The 16,269-nt window shown below is 45.1% G+C and overlaps 1 protein-coding gene across 7 annotated transcripts in view; it reads left to right on the forward strand.

The window, feature by feature from the left end:
- Positions 1-7,744: 7,744 nt before the first annotated feature.
- Positions 7,745-16,269, forward strand: part of PHF6 (PHD finger protein 6) — a 467,171-nt gene continuing 458,646 nt past the window's right edge. For 2 of the 7 annotated variants that reach the window (XM_078688563.1, XM_078688562.1), the window contains exon 1: positions 7,775-7,893. The gene's annotated coding sequence lies outside the window, so the exon portion shown is untranslated. Of the gene's footprint in view, positions 7,894-16,269 lie in introns of all 7 variants that reach the window. The other 5 variants (XR_013610659.1, XM_078688560.1, XM_078688565.1 and 2 more) reach the window with 5 other exon arrangements.

The following is a 16,269-nucleotide window of genomic DNA, read 5'->3' on the forward strand; positions in this document are numbered from 1 at the left end:
GGCGAGCTGCACCCACCCAGGAGCCGGCCTAGGAACTTCTGGGCCCTGTATCAGAACTACTTAAATGCTAAAGACTCGGACGGGGAATCCACGGCACAAGAGGGGGAGAGACAGCCAGAGCCACTTGACACAGATCCATACGTAGGGCAAGAATAGTGGGGCGAGGCCGAGTCACACCATAGTCCTAGACTGAGGTGGAAGCAGTCAACGATACGGTTATTCCACCTCTGGACACTAGTTGGGGGGGACAGGGAACGTCTGGGGGTGGCGATCCACGGGGTGGGCCCACAGGGCTAACTTGGAGATTTCGCGGCAAGGGTCCACACTACAATTATAGCACCCACACAATTACACACAAGGAGCAGCAACTGGGGGGTTGGGACAGGTGTTTGGGGGATGGAGGGGGGTGGGGGGTGAGAAAGTTAAAATGTACTGTTATATGTTATCATGCACAGAGCGGAGCCCTGTCTGCCAACCGAGTGGACTATTGAGTACATGATTTGTATACTGCTCGCCCTTCTTGTTATTCATTTTGTAGACCAGTTTACAGTGATGCCGGCCCGAGATTAGTTGTAGGCGGACAGCTCTGTATGTATCGCATTCTGCTATCCAAAAAAATAAAAAATAATAATAATTCTGTGGAATGGGTCAACTTGGTTAGTAATTATGAGATCTTTTTTTTTTCAAAACAAGTTTTATTGTTTTTATTTCGGGTGTTGAAGTATTGCAAAAACGGCACCACTCCCTGAGCACCAGAGAGATAGTGGACAAACAGTAATCATCATCATCAAGCAATGCAAGCAATATTCAATAGGTACACCCATCCCTAAACTCCCTTTCCCCCAAACCCCCATCCCAAGAGTCTCCCGCCCGGATCCCACCCCTAACCCCTCACAGTATCAGCGTCGTCCAATAGTTAATACAATGCAGTAACAAAGTTTGTGCGTGAGTCCGTTCACCCCAGGTCCATAAGCGAGTGTCCATCATCACCATCTTGACTTGTCGGCGGTTCCAGCCACAACCCCCTATAGTCCGCCCATCTCTTCCAGATTTTAAAATGCTTTTGGGGGCAGCCCCTGGCAACAAACACTGGACGCTCCAGCCCCATACAGAAGTCCAATCCCCTTTTCCATACCCCTAGCAAGGGAGCCCTTGGGTCTTTCCAGGCTCGGGCGATATCACGTTTGGCCACTGTGAGGCCTAAAAGTAGTAAGTGTCGTTTATAGATGTTACCCCCCACTTGTTCCATAACATGCAAGAGGCCCAATTGCGGGGAGCGGGGAAGGTCCCACCCCAACACTTCAGACAGACAGTCCCAGACACCCGTCCAGAATCTCGCCAGTGTAACACATTCCCACACCGTATGTACGAAGGTTCCAATCGCACTGCCACACCGCAAGCAATCAGGGGAGGCTATCAGAGTAATTATGAGATCTTGATGTTCCAGGAGACATGGTGCACAAATGAATTGTTCCTTGAGGGATTTGTATGCTATAACAATATCGTCCCCAGCCCCAAAACGGGTCGACCATGTGGGGGGTTATCAACATGGATAAAGACCACAGCAGGGAGCAACATAAAACCCTATGAGACAAATAATGAGAATTTTCAAGCCACGATCTACTCACAGGGAATTACGATATGTTTTATTAATTTTTATAATAATGATTTTACATCACTACCAAATAGGTATTTTAGCTACTTGTTTGATTTTATTGATAAACTAGAGGATGAGCAGAGGCAGGGCAAACTGGATGGAATTTGCCTAGGTGGGGACTGCAATGCACATTTGTATAGTGGCACTTACAATATTCATACTGTACCGGCCAGGGCCAACCTACGCAAAAGAGGGAAAGAGCTTCCTAACTACTTATCCCCCCACAATTTGATTAATGTAATGGAAAAGGTTGGCGTTGATTCCGAAAGGGGACCTTTGCCTACTTACAGAGGACGTGGTTGCTCATCCACCATAGACTATGTTTTTACATCATCCACACTGGTAAATCATTTAGTTAAGGCAGAGGTTTTGTGTCCCATTCAGGGAGATCATAACCCGATCTTATTAACTATTAGACTCCCTAGTAAACTTACAACACAAAAGGAAATAGGGGCCAAACATCTGGTGGTATCCACCGATTGGCTTAGAGTCATTTGGAAGGGCATAAACAATAAAGCACTACTTGCACGTATAATAAAATCACACCCTAATTGGTGGAGACCTGTCTTTCAAGCAGTTCCATGGGTGCAGCGATTGTTGTGGCCTTCACTGGGTTATGTGCCGGTATTAAACATGCAATCTCAAGACCGGTCACAAATTTAAACAAGAATCCCTGATGGTTTGATGGCACATGTTCTCGGGCGAATAGAGAATTGCGTGAAGCACTAGCGGATAAACCCAGGGATACAACCTTGGTGAGGGCATTGAGAGCACGTTATAAGAAAGTTATAAGATTTCGCTCTGATGAGCTATTGAAGGAACGCTGGGTGAACCTTGCTAGCGCCGCCTCACTCAAAGATATAACCGGATTTTGGAAGGAAGTAAAAGCTATGAGGTCGATGGGATCGAATGTCACTCCCATAAGTTGCAACATATCTAGTGAGTCATGGGAGGAGCATTTTGCTAGAATGTATACAGCCCCCATGACGACGTCTAATAACTATACATGCCCCCCAATCGCAAAGGTTCCAATATCTATAACTGAAGTTGAGGACACCATACAACAAAGTATAGGGAACAAAGCCCCAGGTTCGGATGGCCTACCAATTGATCTTATAAAACACGATCCAGATTTTTGGGCCCCTCTTTTGTGCAATGTTTTTTAAATGTAACCACCACGGCCATTCCAAGCACCTGGTCGACCAGCATCATCGTGCCCATCTTCAAAAAAGATGACAGATCCAACCCTAGTTGTTATCGCCCAATTTCTTTGATTGACAATACTTTGAAATTTTAGGGCAGGGTTGTTTTAAATAAGATTAGGAATTGGGCTGAAGACAACCAAATTTTGAATTGCTGTCAACTGGTTTTTAGAAGCAATGTTGGAACAGTCGAACAGTGCTTGAATCTAAAGCTTATTCTGGACAATTACACTATTGCACAAAAAGTTTCACTTCATTTAGGTTTTATGGACTTAACCTCAGCCTTTGATTTTGTTAAGAGATCACGTTTGTGGGGGATTCTTTTAAGTTACGGGTTGGATGAGGCCTTGGTTCATTTTTTGGCATATTTGCACAGGGATTTGAAGGCACAGGTGAGGATTAGTAATGAAGGGGATGTCTCTGGGGACATCGTTATTGGTTGAGGGGTCAGACAAGGTTGTGTCTTAGCCCCTCTACTTTTTATCCTGTATATAAATGAATTACACAATTCCCTGTCCAGACTGACTTGCGATGTACCTAAAATTAATGGCAAACTATTCCCTGCACTTTTATACGCAGACGATGCAGTCATAATGGGCCGCACCCCGAATGCACTTCGCACTTTAATTACGGGGTTTGTGTCTTTTATGGCCGATTTGGACCTTTGTACCAATTTTAAAAAATCTTACATAATGTCATGTGGGCCGAAAAAACATCGTATAAATCTCATAACATCTGGCAGCGAATCTTTAACATGCACAAGCACTTTCCCCTATCTGGGCCTAGTCTTCTCAGACTCGGGCTCCTGGCAAGCCTATGTAGCTCATGGTAGAAGTAAACTTGCCAGATCGGTTGATTCAATTATCAGTCTTCGGCAGCCCAAACGTGCAGAGGTGGTTATACCCTTGCTCGAGATATATAAATCGCAATGCATACCAACGGCCACCTATTGCGCCGAAGTCTGGGGACACGTGAATTGTGGCGGGATACAACTTGAAGAGAATAGATTTTATAGGAAAATCCTTGGGGCCCAAATCTCATCCCCTAACTTTATATGCCATAAAGAACTGAACCTACACTAAGTGGAGGATTTTATCAGGTCCTGTCCTGACATATTTTGGTTAAAAATATGGCTGAACCCTGCTACGTCCTTAACTCGCGAGATAATCACAGATTGTCTCAAGTGTGATAGGGGTGCCAGTATACCTTGGCTTGGCGCAGTTAAAAACAGCCTAGCCAGCGTGAATCAGGAGCATCTTTTTACTTGCCCATCTACAATGGGTGGCATAAGTATAAAGTCACTAAGGGGGGCTCTGTAAGATTTGTATGGTAAAGAAAGAGGAAATACAGAACACCATAAATCATCAATCATAAGATATATGCCCCTCTTAGAGGTATCAAACACACAACATCACATTCCCCAGAATTATCTTACGAAAAACATAGGGAGATGGAATAGGAGCCTACTTTTTCGCCTTAGGGATGGTAGTATAAAATATTCGCTCTGCTTACCGATAGGATTTAACAGCAATCTTGAAAAGTTGTACTGCCGATGTGACATCGGCAGTAAACAAACATTGCTACATTTCCTATTCTTTTGTAAATTTTATATTAGGTACACCAAACAGTATCTAATCCCCTACTTTATGGAACGGGCTGTTTCTGATTTTAAGCTAGCATATCATGAAATTTTACAGCTAGGAAGTGATGATATGGTCTTCCGGGTAAGCATGTTTTTACAGGCTGCGGTACGCTCACGTGCCTCGATGAATGAAACTTAAGGTGTCGAAATAATTTTGTAACATCTCCTAGTGGTAAGCTAAATTAGTTTGTTGGAAGTCGTCATTAATTGAAAAACTGTATATGGTGCTAAACTGAATTACATCTATATTTGCTGCTATTATTGCTTGACCCTTTGCACAGTATTGCACTTTATTTATTACTGATTTGCACACCGGTCCGAACCTTATGCCTTGCACTATGGTATTAATGCTGCTTGACTAGGCATATTTCATTTCCGGTTAACACATACTATTTGCACTATATTGCTGTTTTTGCACTTTGGTTCAAAATTCATAATCTGCACTATGTTAATATGCTGCTAGCTTTGATAGGCCCAACCACCCCGTCTTCCCCCTTTGATTTTATATAATGTACTTTTATGCATGTCGGATCATGATAATGTGTATATACTCGTTTTAAAATATTTTATTGTATCATCTGTTTGGTGGTGATGAACTGTGCTTTTATGGATATTCTTATCCGAATAAAGATCATTTGACTTTGACTTTGACTTACCCTTCTCTCAAGCTCCGGTATCAACTCTGTTACTCTCTTAGGGCTAAGTTTTATGCAGAGTACATTTGACTCCTGTGCTTAGAGCCAATATTTTACAGGTGTCCTTTGCTATACATTCACCACTTTTACACGTAAAATGTCCCTAACTGGTAACACACGACGATGTTACCACTTTGAAACAGGCTATGTGATGTGCGACTTACTTACCACACTTTCCTCTTTCTAGGCAGAGTAACCAGCTTCCTACTTCCCAGAAGCCTCAAAATTCCGACTACACATAACGTAATACAGACTCAACATATAATGTTAGTCATAATTTCTGTACATTAAAACTCTATATACATTACTTGTCCAAGTTAAGCTATAGCAACCAGACTCCTGCTATCAAGAAAAACTGATCCAGCGCTGCTCCAAACCAATCCTCCAAACCATCACTATATATCCTAGGAGCTATCACACTTTACTCGTCAGTGGGGCCCATGACACCGCGAGCTATTAAGTCACACAAATCACCCTGCTCCCAAGATCAGTGAAAACCAAAGGATGAGCTGCTGGATTAGCGGAGTGTCTTACTTCATCTATTAATTTAAATTTTATATACTATATACATCTGCAGTTTATTAGATCTTACCATGGTTTTACTCTTAAGAAACATTAAAACACCCCACTGTTTGGTCAATGGATCAGCCAGTAAAAGTTAACTAATGGACAACTAGACCAGCTTAATTCTCCATTTATTTAATTTTTATTTAAGATTTAATCTCCTAGCATGACCTTATTTTATTTAACCTTAATTCGAACACAATTAAACATCTAAATTCACCTAAAGAAAAAGAAAGTTAAATTCAAACAGTTTACATTTATTAGCAGAATAGTTCAGAAGAATAAGTCAAAGACATATTACCAATTGTATCGGCAATGAAAATCAGAGTTAGCGTAGAATGGTTCCCAAAAACAGCCTCTCTATTCTTTCTTGATGTTCACCTCCCATCAGGACTCCGTTCCCATTAAAAGTTAAAGTCAAGAAAATGTCAAAGTCTTTGCACCATAGAAAAAGCAATCAGTCCGACAGCATGTCGTGGTGCGAAAAATAAATTCAAAAGCACGCTCCTTTCTTTCCTCCAAACAACCTCTTTATACCCTTTTTCCCTAACTATCTATCTAAAATGTGAAACTTTTAGGGTGCACACTCAATTCTTATTGGTCCATTCAAGGGGTGGATGAGGATCACCTCATCTCCTCATTGTCTATATTTCCGCCAAGTCATAGTTATAATCATAATAAAGTTCCGATTGTTTGTTATTACATTTTATCACTTGTGTCCTTTAACTTGTCACTTCACCAAACGTTCCCAGGCTCATGACTCGGACATCTCAATCTTGGCACCATTCTGCTCTTCAGGCCATGCTGACCTTGACCCACGCTGCACAGGCACAAACTGCTTGCACATCTCTCGAGCATAGTCGCGCAAGCGTAGAAAGTCATTATCTCGGAGTCTCGCAAACCCTCCATTTTTATTTAGGGCGCATGGGCCATAACGGGAACTATTATAGAAACAAATACAATTAAACGTTCGATTTCGAAGTATAGCCCTTCTGTTTACCTCCCCCCATTCTAAGATGACCCTGTTAGTTATTACCTAGCTTTAAAGCCCCACATATGCATTTTTATCTTACCATTCTCCATCATTTCTGCCACAATAATACATTTAAAATTCATTCATGCAAAGCCTTTCATTAGATTATAGCATTTCTGCACTATATTAGTAAGACGACTTCACATAATTAATGGATTAAGTTTGCAACATAAGCATATTAGTATCCCACGTGTATTTGTGTGTGTGCTTTCTATTCTACATTGGTTAATTTTAAAACCACACGATTAATACATATTACAGTTATGGGAAGCCAACTTTACAAGGGGTACACAAAAAATGTTTTCACCCTCGCTCCATCAACTGACACCTTGGTTAATCATACCACACCATCTTAATCCATGCTTGAATTGTGTACGACCTTTGACCACCTGCTGCAATTGTCCTAGTGGCATCTACTAGTTCAAATGTCTGAATCTAATTACGGAAACGTACCGTATCCTGCTACTGCTGTTTAAAGCGCTCTGAAGCATTCCAGCTATATAAAAGAACGGCACTATATAAAATTGCTAAAATAAAAAATAGCACATTTTACAGATTTAAATGCCCTAATATTTCCACACATGATGCCTGAAACAACCACAAGTAGATGCCATGCCCCACCCCTCAGAAATCATCCAGAGCATACTTTGCCTCAAAATATTAAGAGCTGCTCAATTTATAGGGGTGGGGGGGGGCACTTTATTTCCAAATTTGCTAACGGGGTCCACTTTTATTTTGGTACCACTCGGGTCTGTTTTCTGTCCCAATGCGAGGCTGGCCTTAACTACAGAAGGTAGATATCTATTCCTGTTCTTCTATGCGTTTTTTTTTTAATCACTTGTTTCTAGTCCCTTTTTGATTTTCATCGTTTTGCGTCTTTTATTTCCTTCTAAACACAGCTCAACCTGGGGTTAATGTAATGACGCCTTACGTAAATCAAAGAGGCCGCGCGACGCAGTATTCCCCTCCTTTTCTACCCACGGGCTTAGTGACGTCAATACGCCGAACGTACCCGAATGAAAGGAAACGTCCAGTAACCGAGCTGTGCTGGGAAAACAGTTGAAACAAACAACGTGACTGCGTGTCAGCCGGGGGCCCAGGTAAGCTTCTCGCCTATCGCCTCTGGGCTCTTTCTATTTGGGCGCAGGGTGGCGAGCCCTTTAAATGTGCTGCCCCGCGGGCTGATACGCGCTCTCTCCTTATGCCTGTTGTGGTGGGTTGTTGGACGCACGGGGAGAACTAGTCCGCCGAGACTGGGGCCAGACTTGGGATCGGGTCTTCCCAGGGGGTTCCCGCGTCCTCGTCTGCGCGCCCTTTAAAGGGCACCTAAGTAGGAGGGCCTTACATAGCATTTAAACGCACTGATGCAGAGCCTTGTAACAGCTGCACACCTTTCTGCCCCCTTGGGGGCTTCTTTTGTTTGTTAGGAAAACACCTCGCCACATACTGCTTAGCACCTACATTATTATGTCTTATTATATTCGTTATGATGCTCTTTCTGTTAACACGTTAAGGACTGTCCTTACATCTTTCAAGCGTGACATCCTCCTTTAAATGTTTATATATATATATATATATATATATACATATATATTACCTACTGGCGGTCGCCAGTAGGTATATATAGTTAGGATTTTTTCTCTATGGGATTTTTGAAAATTCTATGTCTAATAACTTTGCCGTTTGTGGACGGAATTGGCTGAAATTTTCAGGAAAATGGCACATTTTGTTTCTGAGCAGCCTTTGAAAATTTGGGGGGGGTTCGTCAAGGGGGGGCCGAGAAAAAAGGGGGGTCCCAAAACGCGTTTTTCCCATGTTAATTTCCATAGGGCGGTTGGCCTCACTTTTAGCCCGAACGGCTGAATGGATTTGCACGAAACTTGGCAAAATTGTAGGGACTGGTAGCCCGATGTGCCTTTTGTAGGTCTCAATATATGTGCTCCAGTGGATTTTGAGAAATTAACGTTTAAAAAAAGATATATATCTGTAAGCGCGGACCGGGCAGCGGCCTAGGACGCGTACTTTTCGCGCAACGGAGCTTTGTGAAGCGAAGCTGATTGGTTCTCCGGCGTCTGTCAACATTCCAAACAGTCCGTAGTGGCCGCAAACAGTCCGTAGTGGCCGCCATCTTGTCTCTCGGTAGGATCGAGAGACAAGAGGAGGCCAAAGCGAAGGGGCAAATGACCATAAGGGGGAATAGTAGATCCTCGCTGACCCCCTAGGTTTGATGTGGAGGTTTTAAAAGGGCCCCGCGGGGCAAAAAAAAAAAATTATAATAATAATCTTACGGCTGAATGGATTTGCACGAAACTTGGCAAAATTGTAGGGACTGGTAGCCCGATGTGCCTTTGCTAGGTCTCAATATATGTGCTTCAGTGGATTTTGAGAAATTAACGTTCAAAAAAAGATATATATCTGTAACAGCGCACCGCTTCGCGTACTTTTCGCGTTACGGAGCTTTGCGAAGCGAAGCTGATTGGCTCTCCGGTGTCTGTAAACATTCCAAACAGTCCGTAGCGGCCGCCATCTTGTCTCTCGGTAGGATCGAGAGACAAGAGGAGGCCAAAGCGAAGGGGCAAATGACCATAAGGGGGCATAGTAGATCCTCGCTGATCCCCTAGGTTTGATGTGGAGGTTTTAAAAGGGCCCCGCGGGGCAAAAAAAAATAATAATAATAATAATCGAACGGCTGAATGGATTTGCACGAAACTTGGTAAAATATTAGGGACTGGTAGCCCGATGTGCCTTTTGTAGGTCTCAATATATGTGCTCCAGTGGATTTTGAGAAATTAACGTTCAAAAACAAGATATATATCTGTAACAGCGCTCCGCTTCGCGGAGATAAAATTATATCTGTATTACCTAGCTGTTGCTAACACCAGTTAGCGACGGCTAGTAGGAGATAGCGACCATCTTGGGCCCCACTTTGCATGTGAGTGATATTTATCACTAATGACATGCAAAGTGGGCATGCCAAGATGTTAGCGACTGGAAACAGTCGCTAACATCGCTATCTCCTATTATCAACTTTTGGAAATATTCGAGATAAGCGCGAATATCTCCAAAAAGTAACAGCTGCCCTGAGCAGTTCTTAGCCATGTTATCCTATGGGAGGTGGATAACATGGCTAAGAGGATTAGCTCGGTAATGCATGAATATCGCTGAGTTTTCAGCGATATTAATGCATTGCGGTCGGTTTTTATCGTATTTGCGATAAACTTTGATAATAGCAAGGTTTATCTGCGATAATTTCTGACGGTAAAAAAATCTTTGCAATGCATCGTTAGGGATAAATATCGCTTAACTTTGGTAATATGCCCCAACGTCTGTTAACGTTCGATTCGAAGGAAATCAGGAAGTGTTGAAAAACATTGTCTGCGCCATCTTGTCTTTTTTCAAATGCCACACTTTTGTCGTGCACGGCAGCCATTTTAGATGCCTTGACCAGACCCACTCTGTGCACGCTGTCGATCCTTAGCATGGCTCCCCACCCTCGCAAGCATCTCCCCCAGGCAGTGGTCACCCCCGCTCTCTGTCTTATGCATGGGTAATAAACCTCCCCCCATCTGCGCTGCTCTTTCCTGAGAATCACACCCTGTGCCCGCCCGACACCTCCCTTTCGCCCTATTCACTACTGCACCCTCTGACACTCCTTTTCCTCTGTGTCCGATTGTCCAGGCTGGTCCTAGGGTATCAGCTAGCCCTGCAGATGTAGTTTATGGCCACAGCTGTAAAGATTCACCCCTCTTCAAAGGAGTTATAGTAGATCAAGGCCCACACTCGATGAGATCCGTCACAGCAGAAGCGTTGCTATTATCTGAAAACCATCCTGTATTGTGATTGGGGAGGGGACCGAGCGTGAAGCGGAAGATTCCAGGGATGACTCTTTGTACATCAAAGTTTTTACAATTATGTGTCACATTAAAAATATATAGCACTCCGACAAAGTAGTAAGATTATAAAACTTTAATAATTTATAAATATATACAAGAAAACAAAAATAGTAATAACATATAAACATTTTTAGGGAAAAACAACGAAGTAGCGGTCGGCTGTGCGAATAGTCCCAACGCAGCACAACGTCCAGATTTCCGGCGTGGGGCGGGTCATCAGTAGCAAACTGTTGTGCGAATAGTTCCAAGGCAGCAGAACGCGCTGAAATCTAGATGACACGAAAGTGATGTCTAGTAAGTTGCCACCCAGCAAATAACGGCGTGGGGCGTCGCGGGGGGTGGGTCTTCAGTAGCAAACTGTTGTGCGAATAGTTCCAAGGCAGCAGAACGATGGCACCAAGGTGATGTCCAGTAAGTTGCCGCACTGGTTTTGGTATCCTACAATGCTGCTCCGAATAACGGCGTGGGGCGCCCCGGGGGAGGCGGCGTGAACGGGCCTCTCCAGGTGGAGTGTCATCTGTTGTAGTGGGGCGCCCCTTTACCGTTTCAGTTGCCATTCCGTCCGTTTTTGGTCCACTGTGTCAAAAGCCGCAATTCAGCTGAGTTGCGCCCACTCTTGCGGTGCAGCGATAGGCGGCTGTCACAGGACTCTCAAAATGGCGGCAGGCTCTTTCCTTTTTGGGCCTGGTCCACTGAAATGGCCCTGGGACACCTTGGAAATCGGACGCTTGTCTGCTAGGTCTTGGACCCCATTCTCGAAAGCGTCCCCTCCGCCTTGAGAATTCATCAAAAGTTTTGGGGGCCCCGACTCCTGCAGGCTTCTGGTGGGGAGCGGCTGCCATGATTGCTCGCGGAATGACTACGACGGAGCTACGAGATGGTGGTGCTCTCATGCTGACGCCAGCTTCAGTCTGAAACATCCAGAAACAAGGTGGGGCTTTCATCGTTTGGAAAAAAAAAAAGTTTTCATCCAATGAAAAGTGTTGTTTTTAGGTCATATGATCAAGCCTTCCATCATTAGGAAACCAAAAGTAAAATGAACCAATGAAAAGTTTTATAAACAAGTCACATGACCTGTTATGCGGCATAGGGTATAAAATGCGGAGAAAATACGTTGGCACGTGAGGCGGCGTCAGTAGCGGACCGATGTGCGAATAGGCCGAAGGCAACACAGCGCGCCAAGATCCGGATGGCACCGAGGTGGTGTCCAGCAAGTTGCAGCACTGGTGTGGCCATCCTACAATGTTGAAAGTCGGCGTGGGGCGCCCCGTTGGCCTGTGAGTTTGCGTCAGTAGCGGACCGATGTGCGAATAGGCCGAAGGCAGCACAACGCGCCAAGATCCGGATGGCACCGAGGTGGTGTCTAGTAAGTTGCCGCACTGGTGTGGCCATCCTACAATGCTGAAAGTCGGCGTGGGGCGCCCTGTTGGCCTGTGAGATGGTGTCAGTAGCGGACTGATGTGCGAATGGGGCCAAAGGCAGCGCAACAATATTTTCTGACTGACACCACAAGGCGCTGAGATGCCAAGATCCGGATGGCACCGAGGTGATGTCTAAGTTGCGGACTGATGTGCGAATGGGGCCAAAGGTAGCGTAACAATATTTTCTGTATGGAAGATACCACTAGGCGTTGAGATGCCAAGATTCGGATGGCACCGAGGTGATGTCTAGCAAGTTGCTGCACTGGTGTGGTCATCCTACAATGCTGAAACTCGGCGTGGGTCGCCCCATTAGCCTGTGAGATGGCGTCAGTAGCGGACCGATGTGCGAATAGGCCGAAGGCAGCACAACGCGCCAAGATCCGGATGTCACAGTGGTGGTTTCATAGTTGAGAGGCACTTCATCTGCAGTGGGGCGCCGAGATCCGGATGGCACCGAGGTGATGTCTAGCAAGTTGCTGTACTGGTGTGGTCATCCTACAATGCTGAAAGTCGGCGTGGGGCGCCCCATTAGCCTGTGAGATGGCGTCAGTAGCGGACTGATGTGCGAATGGGGCCAAAGGCAGCACAACGCGCCAAGATCCGGATGGCACCGAGGTGGTGTCCAGCAACTTGCCGCACTGGTGTGGCCATCCTACAATGCTGCGCCGAAAGTCGGCGTGGGGCGCCCCGTTGGCCTGTGAGTTCGCGACAGTCAGTGGGGGCTGTTTGAGGATCTGACTGCATTGGAAAGCAATGTGATGCTGTGCGTCGCCCCCAAGATGGAGGTTCCTCGGCTGCAGTGGGGCGCCCCTTGGTGTTTCACTCGCTATGCAGCTGAGTTGCGTGCGCACTTGTGGCGAATAGGCCGAAGGCAGCACAACGCGCCGAGATCTGGATGGCACCGAGGTGGTGTCCAGCAATTTGCCGCACTGGTGTGGCCATCCTACAATGCTGCGCCGAAAGTCGGCGTGGGGTGCCCCGTTGGCCTGTGAGGTGGCGTCAGTAGCGGACCGATGTGTGAATAGGCCGGAACCAGCACAAGGCGCCAAGATCCGGATGGCACCGAGGTGGTGTCATAGTTGAGAGTTCTGAGCAGCGCTTGTAACACTGTCTGAAGCTTATTTGCACCTGCTGCAGCTTCACTATTGCCCTGGTGTGGCCTAAGATCGCCCATGACATAGGCGGCCACCTCCCGGGGTCCGGCGGAACTTTTTTCCTTTTCCTTTGTGCATCTTGTCCCACAATCCGTTTGACCTGAAGACACGACCAGGTCCCTGAATGTGTGCAGGGGGACGCTATTGATTGAATCAAAATGGCGGCTTCACACAAAGCTGACTCAAGCGTTGCTGCTGATGCTATACAGAGAAAAACTGGTTTTCAGTTTGTACATTCTTCAGGATTTTTCCATCCAAGGCTGGTTGAGAGTTTGTATAACAATGGCTTCAGATTTTCAACATACTACTCTTCAACATTCTTCCTAAATGTAACAATGTGAGACTCACTAGGAGAACGGTGTAGTGAGGGCCACAAACGGCTGTTTGTCTTTCCTTTCAAAATGCTGCCAACAATATTTTCGGAATGGAAGACAACACAAGGCGCTGAGATTCGGTTGGCACCGAGGTGGTGTCCAGCAAGTTGCCGCACTGGTGTGGCCATCCTACAATGCTGCGCCGAAAGTCGGCGTGGGGTGCCCGAAGGGGGGGGGGAGGCGGCGCAAACGAGCCTCTCCCGCTTCTCCATGTGGAGGCAGTTCATCTGCAGTGGGGCGCCGAGATCCGGATGGCACCGAGGTGGTGTCTAGCAAGTTGCCGCACTGGTGTGGCCATCCTACAATGCTGCGCCGAAAGACGGCGTGGGGTGCCCGAAGGAAGTGTCCTTATCCAGGGCATTATCGCTGTATCATGTCCTCCACTAAAATGGCCCTGGGACACCTTAGAACTCGGACGCTCGATTTTTTTTTTCCTTTCCTGTACATGCAAAAAAAGGTAAATGCCCGGTACGTTACACGCTTCATCTGCCACGATGAACTCTCCAGAGGAACCGAAAAAAAATATAGTTGTGGTAACTATACCATGCATCGTCATATGGAGAGGTGGCACCAATTAATTATAGTGCTGCATAAAAGAGAGATTTGGAGGAGAACCCCTGACCTGCTAGTACATTCATCAAAGAAGTGGCACTGAGAGCTTCAGAGGCAAGGGAAACGGTCCCAAATTTTTAGAAGAACTTTGGAAAGATTAAAATGACATGTTTAGATTGTGGCAAATTAATTTCATGTGGACAGATGAGTGTTACTCTAATAAATACAGCATATGAACATCATCATAGTCGATGGTTGGTAGAGACATTTTGACTATATCCTGGACCTGCCCGTCCTCGCCCAAAATGGCGCCGGAATAAATGGGACTCGTAACTCCTTGTTGTGTACTGGTTGCAGAACCTTGAAATCACGAGATACGTATGCAGTTTTGAAGCACATGGCGGGCGGGGACGAGAATTGATTGAATATTTCGACATCCCTATTGATATTAAGTTCTGATGTGTTATTGATTACTGTACTATTGAAAGTTCGAATTAACGTCACCCATGGTACTTGCCCGCAAATGTATATCTAGATAATTTTATTGTAACTGGCCCTGTCGTATTTTAATTATAAAATGTACGTCCACCGATTCCGTAACTGTTAGACACCTTAGTTCTTGCAACCTAATGGCCCGCCCGTTACGTTCCTCTACAGTGTAAATGTCTACTCATCACATACGATTACAGTTTGCTCCGTGGCCGGCCCACGTGGTTATAGGCTCGTATTTGTATAATGAAATTTTCACAATAAAGGTTTTTAAAAGAAAACATGGTAGTAGTATATACATTGGTAAAGTTTGTAATAATAGTCACTGTTTTAGAATCATTAAAAGGCAAGTGAAATAAAGCAGACCAATTACATGAAGGGTAAAAGGTATAATACGAAGGAACGCAGTAAAGATAAATGGTCAAGGGCTGTTGTGTTTTCTATTCCTGCAACATAAAGTGATCGATAAGAATCTCATATTCAGGCGTATCGGCGACTAAGACAGCAGGTCGACCCTCTTTTGCTCAACGGCTCCATCATGGGACGAAGAAACGCTCTTTTTCTCGAAAAAAGAATATATTTTACTTGCAGGACAGTTGTAAAATTTCCGGGAAAGTACATTAGTCTGGAACATTATAACATATATTTAAGAAAAAATAATGTTCGGAAGTAATGAAAAGCGTAATTTTTAGGTCATATGACCAAGCCTTTCATCATTACAATAAGAAAAGTAAAATGAACCAATGAAAAGTTTTATTAACAAGTCACATGACTTGTTATGCTTACGTTACGCGCTGCGCGCCCCGGATGACTTCCGGATGCGCTAACGCGGCGCGTCATATGACGCATTACGCGACAACGCATGTCCAGAATATAGTCAAAATGTCTCCACCAACCAGCGGTCGGAACACAACCCCTTTCAGCAGGCTAAATAGTTCTGTTAAATGACAACAGAAGGGACAGGCAACAAGAACCATCAGTCAAAGAGGGGAGGGCTAGTTCTTCTCTACCGGGTTACATTGGGGCGCTACCGGAACTGATCGAATTGGTAGTCTACAGTGTTTCTGGATGTTTCAGACTGAAGCTGGGGTTAGCATGAGAGCAGCATCATTTCGTAGCTCCGTCGTGGCCATTCCGCAACCAATCATGGCAGCCGCTCTTTATCGTTATTTTGGGCGGGGTGGGTGGCGGAGCCGAGCTGTTTTGCAGCCATCATTGTGTGGAGTTCAGTTCATCTCACTAGTTTTGTATTTGTCATGAGGGGTTGTTCCTAATGTTTCTATTTTAGCGAGGTCAAAAAGAGATCCCATTAGTGGCCTACTGATTTTGCTCGATTCCTTTTCTTTTTTTTACACGATTTTTCGTTATCTGCAAAGACTAAACAGAGTATTGCGACTCTGTGTTTGTTTGTAAATAGAGAATGAACCAAAGAGAACTAATTCTAAAACAGTAAATACTTGGATAACAATCAATCAAATGGAGAGAGAAGCAGGCACGACGGATTACAACGGGGGCAAAGGCCTGCGTTAACTACCTTTCACTATCTGCAAAGAGAGAGTACTCCTAATAGAAATGAGGGGGGGGGCACCATTC

The sequence above is a fragment of the Lissotriton helveticus genome, chromosome 4_1 (assembly GCF_964261635.1).
Source record: "Lissotriton helveticus chromosome 4_1, aLisHel1.1, whole genome shotgun sequence".
Lineage (NCBI taxonomy): Eukaryota > Metazoa > Chordata > Amphibia > Caudata > Salamandridae > Lissotriton > Lissotriton helveticus.